General features: G+C 38.9%; 1 pseudogene; it reads left to right on the forward strand.

Annotated features, from left to right (window-relative positions):
* Positions 1-5,562: 5,562 nt before the first annotated feature.
* Positions 5,563-7,213, forward strand: LOC114102434 (T-complex protein 1 subunit zeta pseudogene; annotated as a pseudogene).
* The last annotated feature ends 1,423 nt before the right edge of the window (positions 7,214-8,636 follow it).

Genomic DNA, 8,636 nt, shown 5'->3' on the forward strand with positions numbered 1-8,636 from the left:
GGAGCTCTTGGGATTCTCTCAGCAGCATTCACCAGCAGCATGCTGAGAGCTGTTCAATGCTCCCCTGGAGGCATACACCAAGATATATATATATATATATATTTTAGTTAGAGGAGAGGCCTCCCCACTTGAAGGTGTATGGATCTTATACTTTATATCTTTCTCCTCAGCTATTCAAGTAAGAAGCTGACCAACAGAATGAGATCTTGTAAGAATGGACATAGGTGACTGCATGAGACCCTCAGAGGAGCACCCTGCTTCAGCTGACAGGTGGCCAAGTTGAGGGCCCCTCGGGAAAAACCCTGTTCTTTGCTCTTTTGTGTGTCATAAAAGAGTTCCAAAAAATTTCTCCTTTATTCTCCCACAACTGCTTCCTGACCCACCCATTCCTCCAACTCTGGATTCAGTTAGGTCTTTTTATTCAGTTAGATCTATAATAATAATAGCTAAAATCATCCAAACACTTGCTCTGTGCCAAGCATTGTTGTTAGGATTTTACAGAAATCTATTTGTTTAGTCTTCATACCAACCCAGTTGAGCAGCTACTATTATTTTCCTAGTTGAAAGATGAGGAAGGTGAATCAGAGAAGTTAAGACCTGCCCGTGGTCAGGCAGCTGGTAAGGGCAGGTTTTGAGTACAGAGCTTGCTCTTGTGCCAGTGGTAAGGACGGAGCAGAAGGAGTATGTTTGAGATCTGTGCTGCTATTCTGAGCCTTTGAGAGCGTGTCTGTGTATGGTGTGAACGTGCACAATTGGGAGGCACCTGGGAAGCTGGGCCAGCACCTTCTTCTTAAGAGCCTGATCAGTCACAGTTCCCCCACTCTATCAAGACATGACATGAAAATAAATCATTTGCATGCCAAAGTTAGAAAAGGTACTGGTTGTTCAAATCCAGTGAAAATCTCTTATTTGACTTTATAACCACAGTTCTAGCTTTTTGTACATAGTAGATGCTTAATAAATATTTGTTGGAATAAAGAGAAAAATTAGAAGTCTCTAGCCAGGCACTGTGGCACATGCCTGTAACCCCTGCTACTTGGTAGGCTGAAACAGGAGAATTGCAAATCAAAGGCCAGTTAGTAAGACTCTGTCTCAAAAAATAACAAAAATTAGATATCTGTATAAGTCTGTGTGCATGTATATATCATAATATACATGTATGGATATCTATATTTATAATAGTCAACACATACATATGTGAGTGTTTTGACTTGTCAGTACTCCTTTGCAATAAAACGCTACCTAGGTACATATGAATTTTCCTAGTGAAGGATTCCCAAACCAGTAGGAAATCAGGACTATGCTTTCAGTCTTAGAAAATAAATACAACTGGGATCAATTAGAATTGAGAATATTCTTTCTCAGCAATACCTCATGTTATCATGAGGGTTATCCTGAAAAATCAGGCTGCTAAATGTACTAAGCTTGTGGTTGAATCCAGTTCTGTGAAATCCATAAGTCTTCTAAAGTGTTCCATTTGCAAAGTCAAAAAAATAAAGATTTTAATGTTTATTTGATGTTGGAAAGAGTATTGCAGAAATCCATAAATTTCAGCACTGACCAATTCAGGTTCCAGGCTGGACACTAATACATAGGAACTGTTTAGGTATAAAGTTCCCATCCTCATCTTTTCAAATCTGCATGGAGGGTCCTTAAAAAGCAACGGAGTAGACAGAAATTGTAGCACACACCTGTAACTCCAGCAACTTGTGAGGCTAAGATTGCAAGTTCTAGGATAGCCTCAGCAACTTAGTGGAAGCCTAAGCAACTTAGCAAGACCTTGTATCAAACTAAAATAAAAAGGGCTGGATGTGATTCAGTAGTAAGCACCCCTGGGTTCAATCCCTGGTACCAAAAAATAAAAAAAAATCAGCAGCATGTCCTTATACCCCAGTCTGTAAAGTATATAACTGATTAGCATCACTTTAATATTAAAAATAGATTGGGGCTGGGATTGTGGCTCGGCGGTAGAGCACTCGTCTAGTACGAGCGGGACCCGGGTTTGATTCTCAGCACCACATAAAATAAGAAAAATAAAGGCATTGTTTTGTGTCCATCTACCAAAAAAAGATTCTCTCTCTCTCTCTCTCTCTCTCTCTCTCTCTCTCTCTCTCTCTCTCTCTCTCCTTTAAAAAAAAAATAGGTTGCCCATAAAACCCAATATGCAGCCTTATTAGCACATTTAGAGAAATTTCTGCTATAAGCCAAATATGCAAAACTTTTTTTAATCTCACACTAGGGGTTACATCGAGGATAATCAGTTGTTTTTATAAGAACTTTAATATGAAATTGGCCAGAATACGGGACAACCACATTTGAAAGATTGCAGAAAGTATCCTTGAAGTTGGAAGTCAAGAAGGATGACTCTTCCTTCCACCATTCTTGGAGTTAGAATCTTCCTAATTGTGCTTAGTACACAATGCAAAGACCTATTCAAGTGTTTTTGTTTATCTATCCAAATGCATATTTGTTCTGCTTTGTTCCTAGAAAGAAGAGGGACAGGAGCCCTCACCCACCATAAAGCTAGAACTCAACTGCCAGCTTCTCTTCCTGTGCACCCTCGGCTTCCCAGACCTTCACCAGGCTCTTTCATTGTCCTCTCCTTTCACCCCTTAATCCACTGCTTTCTGAGTCCTCTCCTTTCCCAAAAACTCTTTTCATCGAGGTCACCCAACTTTATTGTACATTAAATCGATCAGATGCATTTTAATCCTTAGAGACTGACCCCTATTAGTCACTCATCTCCCCAAGTCTCCACTTCAAGTGTCGTAGTGGTCATCATTCCTGGAGTACTCTCTGATACTACAACTGGGTGAGCAGCCATTATATGTGCCCCAAAAAACCCTCTCCTCAGCCCATCATAAATCTGTTACTCTTCTGTCTCCCTCACTGAGTTATGAGCTCTCTGAGAGCAGGACTTGTTTTTTCACATTACACATGCCAGTACCTAGTACAAAATAGCTACTCAGTAACTAGATGATGAATTAGTGACTAAATAAATGTTAATCACTCACAGAGTAACCAGATAAATGGCACCTGGACATTTGCCTTCTATTCTTATTAGAAAGATGACTAATTTCACTCATGCCTTCATCAAGATACCCCTCAACCACATGCTGTCAGTCCCTCTAGTGCACAGATATACAGAGGATGCCCAACCTCCTCCTTCCTCTCTGGTATTCCTAACCTGTCCATCGGTAATCATATGGCTGTACACATACTGCCAGCTTAGAACAATCCAATTACTGGTCCCTCCAGTTGGTATAGGGAAGAGAACCAAACTGGAAATCAGACATCAGGCTCTTTCAGAGTTTTCCCACTGGGGCCCCATTGCCCCACCACCCAATGCAGAGGTGACACAGGGCTTTTGGCCCCAGAGTCCCGGAATAACATACTTAACAGCATTTGATAGCTAAGAGATAATTTTCTTATCATGAAGGTAATCATTGAGGTAATTCCACTTCCTCATCACCATCACACAATAGTTATAAAGCACCTTGCCAGATATGGGGAAGAAATCATAGTTTTAACAAATAAAACTGATGCTTACTGAACACCACTGGCTCCAAAGTTTTAGATTTTCAAGGGACATAATCCTTATTCCTATGAAGTTTAAATACTCACTGAGAAATGTTCCAATTATCCATAACTATGGAACAAACAGGTCTAAACTTAGTGGGTAAGAACAACAACCACTTTACTATATATTATGATTTCATGGCTCAGGGAATTTGGCAAGATTTGACTAAGTAATTTTTCTGTTCCACATGGCCCTGTCAAGGTCACTCAGTGTCATTTAGCTGGCAAGTGGGTTCTTCTGGAGGGACCAAGCTGATTTCACTAACGTATCCAGCAACTTAGAAGAAATGGGGAATGGCTCAGTTAGGTCTATTGGCCAGAATTCCTACTCCCACCTTTACCAGCCTGGGCAACTGTACTTCTCAAATGACAGCTCAGGATTCTAAGAGTAGGTGTTCTGGCAAATAAGGCAGAAACTTCATGACTTTCGATGACCTAGTCTCAGAGACACATAGCATCACTTCTGATATATGTTATTGCCCAAAGCAGCCCACACAGATTCAAGGGGAAGAAAGATAGATGCTACCTCTCAATGGGAGAATTGTCAAAGAATTTTCACCCATGTTTTAAAGCATCCCCAAGGAACAGTAATACTCAAATAGGAACCTCTGAAAAAGGAGCTTCTTAAAAACAACTTGGCCTAATTTTTTAAAATAATACTACATGGGAGACCAATCAGCAGAGTAAAAGAAGAGGACCAGAGTGAGAAAGGAGAGAGAAAATGGGGAAGTTCTGGGAAATGAGATTGATCAAATTATGTTATATACATGTATAACTATGTCACAATGAGTCTTACAACATATAATTATACATTGTGTATAATTATAACACACCAATAAAAACCACAAAAAAAAAACTTGATCTATATTGAGTGTTTATAGCAGCTTTATTCATAATCAACAACTGAAAATAATCCAGTGTCCTTTAATTCATGAAGGATAAACACACTGTGGAACATCCATACAATGGACTAGTATTTAGCAATAAAAAGACACAAATTACTGATACAATAAGTTAACTGAAACTCAGAGGTAGGACACTGAGTAAAAGAAGCCAATCTCAATGACCACATACACTGTGATTTCACTTATACAACATTCTTGAAAAGACTAGACTATAGTGATAGAGAACAATTTAGTAGGTGCCAAGGACTGAGGGTCATGGGATGGTATGACTATAAAAAAGCAGCACCATGGTGAGATTGCAAATTGGTGCAACCACTCTGGAAAGCAATAGAGAGATTCCTCAGAAAGCTTGGAATAGAACCAACATTTGTCCCAGTTATTCCACTCATCAGTTATACCCAAAGGATTTAAAATCAGCATGCTACAGTGACACAGCCATATCAATGTTTATAGCAGCTCAATTCACAATAGCTAAGCTATGGAACCAACCAAGATGCCCTTAAACAGATGAATGGATAAAGAAAATGTGATATGTATATGCAGTGGAATATTATTCAGCCTTAAAGAAAAATGAAATTATGGCATTTTCTGCTAAATGGATGGAACTAGAGACTATTATGCTAAGTGAAATAAGCCAGTCCCCAAAAACCAAAGGCTGAATATTATGTCTAATATGTGGATGCTAACACACAATAAGGGGTGGAGGGAGTAGAAGTTCATTGAATTAGACAAAGGGGGATGAAGGGAAGGGAGGAGGAATGGGATTTGGAAAGACAGTAGGATGACTCAGACATAACTTTCCTATATTCATATATGAATACACAACCAGTGAAACCACATCACGTACACCACAAGAATGGGATCTAATTAGAATAGTTATACTCCATGTATGTATGATATGACAATACACTCTATTGTCATATATATATATATATATATATCTAAAAAGAACAAAGAAAAAAATAAACTAAAGAATAAATAAAGGATTTTTTTCAGTTTTTTCTTTCAAAGAGCTGCCCGGCCACTTGCCACTGGCTAGAGGTTCTGTGCGTGCCTATATTCCTTTCTTAGGGCAGCTATGGTGGCCATAAAGACACTGAACCCCAGACCAAGGTGGCCCACGTGCAGGCAGTACTGGCAGTGAACATCAGTGCACGCGGGCTATAGGACATGCTACAGACCATCCTGGGGTCCAAAGGCACCATGAAGATGCTAGTGTCAGGCGCTGGGGACATCAAGCTCACTAAGAATGGCAATGTGCTGCCGCACAAAATGCAAATTTCTCACCCAACAACCTTGCTGATATCAAAAGTAGCTATAGTCCAGGATGACATCGCTGGTAATGGCACTACTTCCAACATCCTCATTATCCGAGAGCTGCTCAGACAGGCAGATCTCTACATTTCTGAGGTTCTTCCTCCTAGAATAATCACTGAAGGTTTTGAAGCTGCAAAGAAAAAGGCCCTTCAGTTTGGGGAACAAATCAAAGTAAGCAGAGACATGGACAGGGAGACACTTTATAAAGGTGGCCAGAACATCTCTGAAAGTTCATGCTGAACTTGCAGATATCCTAACAGAGGATGTAGGAAACTCGATTTGGCCATCTAAAAAAAAATAAATAAGCCTATGAACCTATGGTTGAGATCATGGAGTTGAAACATAAATCTGAAACTGACACAAGCTTAATCAGAGGGCTCATTTTGGACCAGGGGCCCACCACCCTGACATGAAGAAGAGAGTGGAGAATGCATACATTCTCACATGCAATGTGTCACTGCAGTATGAAAAAAACAGAAGTGAATTCTGGCTTTCTTTTTTTTTTTTTTACAAGAGTATGGAAGAGAGAGAGAAACTAGCAAAAGCTGAAAGAAAATTTATTGAAGATAGAGTGAAAAAAAATAGTAGAATTGAAAAAGAATAAAGGCTTTGTCGTCATTAATCAAAAGGAAATTGACCCCTTTTCTTCAGATGCTCTGGCAAAAGAAGGCATAGTAGCTCTGCTCAGAGCTAAATGGAGAAATATAGAGAGGCTGACTCTTGCTTGTGGTGGGGGTAGCTCTGAATTCTCTTGATGACCTAAATCCTGACTGCTCGGGACATGCAGGACTTGTCTAGAGTAGAAAACAAGAAGTTCACCTTTATTGAGAAATGTAGCAATCCCCATTCTGACACATTATTAGTCAAAGGACCAAATAAGCACACACCCACTCAAATCAAAGGTGCAATACGAGATGTCTTGAGGGCAGCTGTGTGGTTCCAGGTGTCGGTACAGTGGAAGAGGCCATGGCAGAGGCCCTGATTAAATTCAAGCCCAGTGTAAAGGGCAGGGCCCAACTTGGAGTCCAGGCGTTTGCTGATGCATTGCTCATTATTTCCAAAGTTCTTGCTCAGAATTCCGGTTTTGACCTTCAAGAAACATTAGTTAATATTCAAGCAAAACATTCAAAATCAGGTCACCTTGAAGGCACGGACTTGAACACTGGTGAGCCAATGGTTGCAGCAGAATTGGGCGTATGGGATAACTATTGTGTGAAGAAACAGCTTCTTCATTCCTGTACTGTGATTACCACCAACATTCTCCTGAGATCGTGAGAGCTGGAATGTCCTCTTTAAAAGCCTCCCTGTGTCATCTGGATCTTGAAGATTATGAAATGATTCTGAGGGATATAGCTGTGGATTTTTGTCCAAGCCTCAAATGGTTGTTCAAGGAATTTTCTTCTCCCATATGAAAAAAAAAAAAAAAAGATTGGGAACATATTGAAATTATAGTGTGAAATTATAATTACAATATTTTTAATTGCACTGCATATACATGCATAAAGCAGGTTCTTTTTACCCAGTGAACAGGATCATTCATTTTACTTACAGTGACATAAATTACATGTTAGATAAACACTTTATCTGTCTTATTATATATTCCTTGAGAAAAAGAATAAACAAAAATAAGTTCAAGTCTTTTCACTAGTGACCTTTATGGACAATTTTCAAAAGACAGATATGAGCTAAAGTTCAGAGTAGTTCAGGTTTTCCACACAAAACTTAATTCAAAATAGAATACACTTTCCAACAAACAAACAAATTAATTAATCCCCTCTGCTATTAACTGAGTTGTTTAAAATATTTTGGAAAGCATTTCTGTAGTGTCAAGATTAAAAGCTGCATGTGACATTAACAGATAACTCAGAATTTATTTTGTCTCCCTTTTCTCCAAACACATGCATCACTTCAATTAATCAATAAAGGACTTTTGAGTGTGTGACTAAAAGGGAGACTTGCTTGGGGCTCTCTGGCCAAACACATCAAACCCGCCAATTTGTCCTTTGACCTTTATAATTTTACTCCTTCAGAGCCTCAAGAGTTGTTTTTTTTCAACTTTACTGTATTTTTTTCCAGATTTTTAAGTGTTTGGGGGAAACATTATGTTTGAACATCTATCTTGAGTTATTATATAACTAATTGGTGATTAATTACTAAACAGCTGAAAATTGGATTTCCAGGACCATATGCTGGCAGAAAAATGTCAATAGGAAAAATGCAACATGTATATTCAGATGACTTGAACCAAAATCTTGGCTGTATTACTTTCAGCATTATTTTTTTTATCTTTGAGGGGGCACTTATTATAATGTCAGTTTTGTCTATTGCAGAAAAATGTATAAAGTTGCACTGTGATTAATATATGCTCCCATTTCCTTAGTGAACTTCCCTGTAGGTCAAGAAGCAGAAAGGTGAATAAAAAGTAAAGTGAAAAGAAAGAGAGAGAGAGAGAACACAGCACCAGGGAGATTAATACAGTGTTTGTGATTGTGGTTGCAGGCTTACATACATTAAAACTCATAGAACTATGCAGCCCCCAAAAAAGTTACACTTACTGTTTTGTTAATTTTTAAAAAATCAATTTTGAATCAAGTAACAACCAGCTTCTTCTGGATGAAGTAAACACCAGCATGGAAGGAATTCTGAAAAGGAAGCTGAGCAGCTGTATAAAGGTCTTGATGTGCCATGGAAGAGACTTGGTCTGTTCGGTATTACTACAATAAAATGCCTGAGACTGAGTAATTTATAAAGAACAAAAACTTATTTCTTTGTGGTTTTGAAGGCTGGGAAATCCAGGAGTAAGGCTGTGGCATATAGTGAATGCCTTTTTGTTGA

The sequence above is a fragment of the Marmota flaviventris genome, chromosome 4 (genome assembly GCF_047511675.1).
Source record: "Marmota flaviventris isolate mMarFla1 chromosome 4, mMarFla1.hap1, whole genome shotgun sequence".
Classification (NCBI taxonomy): Eukaryota; Metazoa; Chordata; class Mammalia; order Rodentia; family Sciuridae; genus Marmota; species Marmota flaviventris.